Source organism: Rattus norvegicus, chromosome 2 (assembly GCF_036323735.1).
Source record: "Rattus norvegicus strain BN/NHsdMcwi chromosome 2, GRCr8, whole genome shotgun sequence".
Taxonomy (NCBI): Eukaryota; Metazoa; Chordata; class Mammalia; order Rodentia; family Muridae; genus Rattus; species Rattus norvegicus.
Window position 1 is genome coordinate 245,929,539 of NC_086020.1, and position 6,000 is coordinate 245,935,538.

General features: G+C 47.4%; 1 long non-coding RNA gene across 2 annotated transcripts; it reads left to right on the forward strand.

Annotated features, from left to right (window-relative positions):
• The first annotated feature begins 59 nt into the window (after positions 1 to 59).
• LOC120100978 (uncharacterized) lies at positions 60 to 4,120 on the forward strand. Of its 2 annotated transcripts, XR_005501418.2 has the most exons (3): positions 60 to 339; positions 1,831 to 1,980; positions 2,379 to 4,120. It is a non-coding gene; the product is annotated as an uncharacterized LOC120100978 (long non-coding RNA). The 2 variants fall into 2 exon arrangements; XR_010064538.1 differs by lacking the exon at positions 60 to 339 and having other exon boundaries at positions 1,319 to 1,980.
• The last annotated feature ends 1,880 nt before the right edge of the window (positions 4,121 to 6,000 follow it).

A 6,000-nucleotide genomic window follows, 5' to 3' on the forward strand; every position in this document is an offset into this window, starting at 1 on the left:
GACAACCTACTCCAAGTTCCGTGTTAAAGGTGGGGGGATTGCGGATGGCCCGTTAACTTGACTTTTTTTTTTTTTAAAGAATATGCTTTCTGCGTCTGACTTGTCTTTAAATTCTCGCTCCCCAGCCAAAACCTAAACAAAGATTCGGGTTACATCTCTTTCAGCGGCACACGGAGGGAAAGCGGAGGTCTCCTGGATTCCCAGGTCTTAGTTCTCCCTAAATGCGCACCACTGGTTCTTTCTCTCTCCACTTGGGACAAGTTTTCCCCGTTAAGATAACCGAGCGACTAGATTTGATTTGCGACTAGATTTGAAACCAAGGATACAAGAAGGACAAAAGTATGTTACGATCTGTTTTAATCTTATTGAATTCTAGACAAACGCTAGGGGTTGATAGAGGAGTTCAGGGCTCCAGTGCATTCCGGTGCTAAAGTGTGAATGCTTGAGGGTGAGTGGGGTGGAGGGGAAGGGGTAATTTTGATCTGGATTGGCAAGTGTGAGGTTTTTGTTTGTTTCTTTATACAGTCTCACTTCGTTTACAGAAGATAAACTTTGTAAGAAGTCATTTTTTAAATGACTTTTATTTCTTATTTGTCCTTTTAGATAAGTGAAAGAAAAACGTTTGGAACTTAAGTGATATGAAAACGTCCTGGAGTTGGTTTCTCAAGCCTTGTAACAAAACCATGCTTTGTTATTTCCGTTAGACAGAAATATATGTAGTGAAACACAAACAAGGCTGTGCAATCTTTCTCCCTCTTATTTAGTGGAAGATTTAGAGATTTAGAGATTTAGAACGACCACGCAGACCAGCGATCAGTGGCTAGTGGAGGGGCGGGCAGCAACTACTGAGGGACGCACTTTCTCTGGCTGAAATGAGCCTGGGCCTGGTTCGGATTAAGAGTTAGGGTTTTCTTTGGTGCCCCTTTCCTCATTAAATATCGGGGACTTTTGAACATACACCGCCTCCGATCTCCTTTTCAGTTATTATAGATACACGTTCATATGAGCACCCTCTGGCCAGCCGATGCCCATCAGGAGATCTCCGTTAAATTTGTTATGGAATAAGAGGGGCCTGAGATTTAAGAATAGACTGTGTTCTGGCAGAGCATAGAAGGGTGTAGGTTTGGACCGACTGCCTGAAGAGCTAATTAATAACGGTTGTTGTTGTTGCTGCTGCTTTTCGCCAAAAGCGAAAATCAGGAGCGGGTGAGGGAATCCACACAATAATGTATTTTCCATAAGATACTTCTCTCTCTCTCTCTCTCTCTCTCTCTCTCTCTCTCTCTCTCTCTCTCTGTGTGTGTGTGTGTGTGTGTGTGAGAGAGAGAGAGAGAGAGAGAGAGAACGGGAGAGAGAGACCGAGAAAGAACAAGAAAGAGAGAATGAGAGAGAGACAGAGAGAGACAGAGAGACAGAGAGAGACAGAGAGAGAGAGAGAGAGAGAGAGAGAGAGAGAGAGAGAGAGAGAGAGAGAGACTGAGACTGGTGCGGAATGTTGGTTCCAGCAGGTCGGGTGTTGGACAGATTCCCTGGATGAGAAATCAAAACTAGAGTCTAGCTGGGAGAATTACTTACAGTCCTTTGTGCTAAGGATTGCAATGCGACTCTGAAGTTCCCTCTTCCAGCTAGCGAGAATGGTCGTTGCCGGTCGTCTGGAGAGCCCAGCGCGCTAGAACTGTTTGGGAGAAATAGGGAGGGGGCGCCGTCGTGTACGCCGCTTTTCCACCCACCCTCGCCTAATCAGGCGGCTCTCAATCAGGTTTTCAACATACTAATCTTGATCTAAGAGCTCCTATCTCTGCATAAGTGGAGGGAATGATTCGTTTTTAGAGGCTTCTGGGCTTAGAGAAGGAGAATGTCAGACTGGAGTCAAAAGAGCTGGTCTGGCCTGGCGTCCGTCTTGCTCCGGGCGCCGGGAGGGACAATGACATTACCGGCGGTAATTGCCTGTGTCCAGCGCGCTCTCTGGGCTACCCTGTGGTAAGTGCGCTCCCTGTCCTGGGGACTGAGGCTTTAGCTTGGGGTTGGGATGGGCAGAGCGGAAAAGGAAGGCTTTCACTTGGAAAGTCAAGGCTGAGTTGCCTGGCCGGGTCTTGGGCCTAATGACCTTCTGACCCCGTGTACACAACTTACCTAAAAATGTTTAGTTTCTACTTGCCTGGCAGGCAAACTAGAGCTTGCTGATCCTTGGATCGGGCAGAGAAAAAGCTCGCCCTCTGCTCTTTCCACTTTAAGTGTTTGAAGTAAATTTACAAAACATGTTCTTAAAAAAATCAGAATGAGAGTTTTTAGCTCCCCCTACCCTATCCCAACTGAGATCAATTTTGAACGAAACACAGTAAAAATGTATGTATATATATTATTTTGCTTGTCTGTAGGTGGGAAAATAAATCGGCCGTGCCTTGCTGGTGCCTTCCCATTGGACTGAAATTTCTAGAAGCCACTGTTCATCAAATGAAAACCAGAAAGGAAGGCCCACTAGGAGGTCGGCCAAAACTCTGGATTCCCTGGCTCTGTCCAAGGAATGAATGGACTAGGAAAGAAAGCTACGTCTGATCCGGTCCGGGGCTCTGCGGCTCTCATGCAAGCTCGGAGGCACTAAGTGTGTCCCGCTAAAACCCTGGGGTGGGGTGCAGGAAAGAGTCCTGCCAGGCCTTGGTCCAGGACTGGAGAAAGAGAGAACCCTGATCTACCTGACATCCAGAGCTTCCTCCTTGGCGAAGAGCTGCCTAATTGGACGGTAAGCTGCTGCGAAATTTGCGGTCTTCTAATATCCCTTTTCCTCCTCCTTGGCAGTTCCTATCAAAGCCATAAAACCAATATTTTCACACCCGGCTCGCAAGGCAGGAGCCGTTTACGGACATCCTGCATCAATGATGTGGAAAAAGGCTGCATTGGACAGAGGTCTCTGGAGGTCGATATTTAAAAAGCAATAGATCCGAATTAGAAAATTATTATTTTAAGTTGTGAAAAAAAAAAACCCGCCAGTTTAACTATAGAACTCTGCGCGTCTGAACTTCTTGGGCTAACTACACTTTTGAAGGAACTTATACCGGTGCTTGAGCAAAAAAGCAGGTCCTCGGCTTTAATTGTTGCCATCTCGGGGGCTTCAATCTGCCAGAAGGCTGGCAAGGACTCACAAAATCCTAGGCTAGATGTGGCTGGATCTCGGGAGAAGCCTCAGCGAAGTAGTTACAGGGGCCCAACCAAAGTCTAGCTTGGTTGCACAGCACTTTCTCCAACCTAAGACCGGAAGGATTCACTTCCCTGTACCATGCCAAGGCACAGGCGACCCAAGGATTTTCTGCTTCAATAGGAGAATGTGTGACCTTGGCTTCCAAGAAGGAACTGTCAATGTCCCTGATGTGAACGATCAGTTATGATCACTCTGAAACTGAGACTCCTGGTTGTTGGTGGCTGTTTTTGGATCGATGCCCACCTCGTGTGTTCATGGGAGTCTGGAAAAGTGATTGGAGAAAAGAGAGTGTCCCGAGGTTTTGTTTTGTTGCTAAAAAGTGTGAGGCTAGGAATCTGCATCTGCACTCAGTGGCATAAAGCATGAAACTCGCTCACCTTGGGACTTAAAGTGGATCCAGAAAAACAGAGGTGAGAATATTCTGGAAAGTGAAGGTCACCAAGAAGGTGAATGCCTGAATTCCGGGTTCCGAGAACTTCCGGCACTCGGGGCTGAGAGCCTGGGGGTAGGGTAGGTGTGAGTGACTTTCTCTAGGCACCCTGGTGTGCAGAACAATGCGGCTCTCCTTGACTCTGCCAGAAGCCTCCAGGTCTTGCTGAAGACAAACTCTGGAGATCCAAGGTGGGAGAGGCCGGTTCTGCTTAACCAACCAGCATGGGAGCAGAGAGGTTCTTGGTAGAGAACCAGGAACACCCCCCCCCCGTGCCCCCCAGTGCCCACTAAATGGGCAGTGAAATGAACAGAGACATGAAGGGGGGGGGGCATCGGGAGCCTGAAGTTAGTGGAGGAGGCAGCCTTTGGGACACCGTTTACACAGTGTGACATTCTCAAGTCCACAGTCTCACCTAAAGTACGCCTGTGGTTTGAAGCCTTGGTGTTTTGTGCCTTTTGTCGTGACCAATAAACCAGGAACCTCGGAAACTTGACTGTTGTTTCTATAGAATTCTGCCTGTGTGTGTTGAGGGTGGCGGGTGTGAGAAAAATCCAACCAATAATTGCCGCCTCCCCTCGGGTTTTCTTACAGGTTCTAAGCACACCCCTCTCCAAGGAGATCCAGCTTTGAGCTCTCTGTTCTGGGAAGGTGGAGCTCCAATCCTAGAGGTGCCCCCCCCTGCACACTTACACACTCATACTTCCACCCAGGTCACCCTACTCATCCTGAGTCCATTCCTCACGGTTCCATAATTGGAATTAAACCTCAGCCATGGTGGGAAGAAAGTCACACTTGGTCTCAAAGCAACAGCCCAGGCGCCAAAGGAGTTTCTGTAGCCTGGAGGAGAGAGAGAGAGAGAGAGTCGGTCCCTGGTTCCCAGAATTTGATAAAGTTTGCAAGGGACCTTGGCTGCCCTGGTGCCCAGCAGGACACCCACAGCTTTGGTGTCTGCAACTCCTTGAGCAACACTTGTCTGTCATGCTCTGCCAACCTGGATCTTGTAAAACGAACGCGTTTGCCATGAGCAGTGGCAGAAAAACTCTAAACCATATTTTTTTTAAAGTTAAGAACTTTACATGTGGACTTCAAATACAGGAGCTCTTGTAACCAATGCAATGTTTCCCTCCAGTTCCTTGCCTCTTCCTCTCTCCTCTCTCCCTTCTTGCTTTCCTTGGGGTGGGGTGGGGATGGGGCTAGGTGCTTAACAAAAGAGCTAGGCGCTGTGCTGTCTATTAATTCGAGGTTTGAAGCTAATCGACTTGTAGTCGGGTATTGAGGAATTTACTTTAAGACCTCAGTTTTGTCATCTACAAGATCTTCATCTAAGGGTACCGTTAAGAAGCTGTTATGTAAATGTAAATAATGCTCGAATAAGTGTTCAACACGGTAGGTCCAGGGTGGATGCAATTCTCACCTTCTCTGCCTATTCTCCCATGCTTCCCTGGAGAGGCCTGGAGTAGAAGTATCACCAAAACCTCCTGCCGAGAGGTAGGAAAAGGCCAGGTTCTTGACTGTCCCGTGTGAGGCATTTGGCCCTGTTATGGCTTCAGATAGATCTATTGTTTGAAGCAGGTGTGTGTCTCCAGGAACTTCTGAGGCTCTGGGAGAGAGCAGTCAGCCTGGAGCCCTGTCCACCTGGAGCTTTAGCTCCCCTCCTCTCCTCTGAGTTCCAGCTTTCCCAAACTGCCCTTTCCTCCCAGGTTTATTGAGGCTAATCATATGCATTTCAGAAGCAGGCACCTGGGGTTCTGTGAATGTGTACTAGCATCCAAGCACCATGAGTGTGAACATAGATGTGGTAGATATGTTATCAACTGCCCTATCTGCTGCACATTATCCTGTTTGAACTTGCTCAACAATGCTACATCTTCAAATCTAGACACACAATGTGGAAGCTGTTTTTTAGTCTTTCAGCTCTTTTGGGTGAGTTCAGAAAGGCACATTTTGGTATATGTGTTTGTGACATGATTCTTCCTTTTATTCCTACCCTACCCGTTCCCTGACATGATTCTTCTCAGAGTTCAGGAGAATTGGTTGTGACCCTCTCCATCCCTTTCCTCCTGGAGTTCTGCCTGCATCTATGCCCCAGGTAAACAGATGTTCTGGTATCCAGTGATTGAAGTATGCTCTATTCTACTTCTATTCTACTTCCACTGACGCCTGACCAATTATAGCATGGAACAGATTATCAAATAAAAAGGCACAAGAGGGGAAAATGGAGTCAGGTCTTAAACCCACAAATAGGTCTTGGTCCTTTTCCCCACAGCCGATGTTTACTTTCATCAAATGCTCTCATCCTGGATGAATCTAGCACTAAGTGAATCTCTATACTAATAGTCGTGCAGAAGGTAAGCTCTCTTCTGTAACTCCC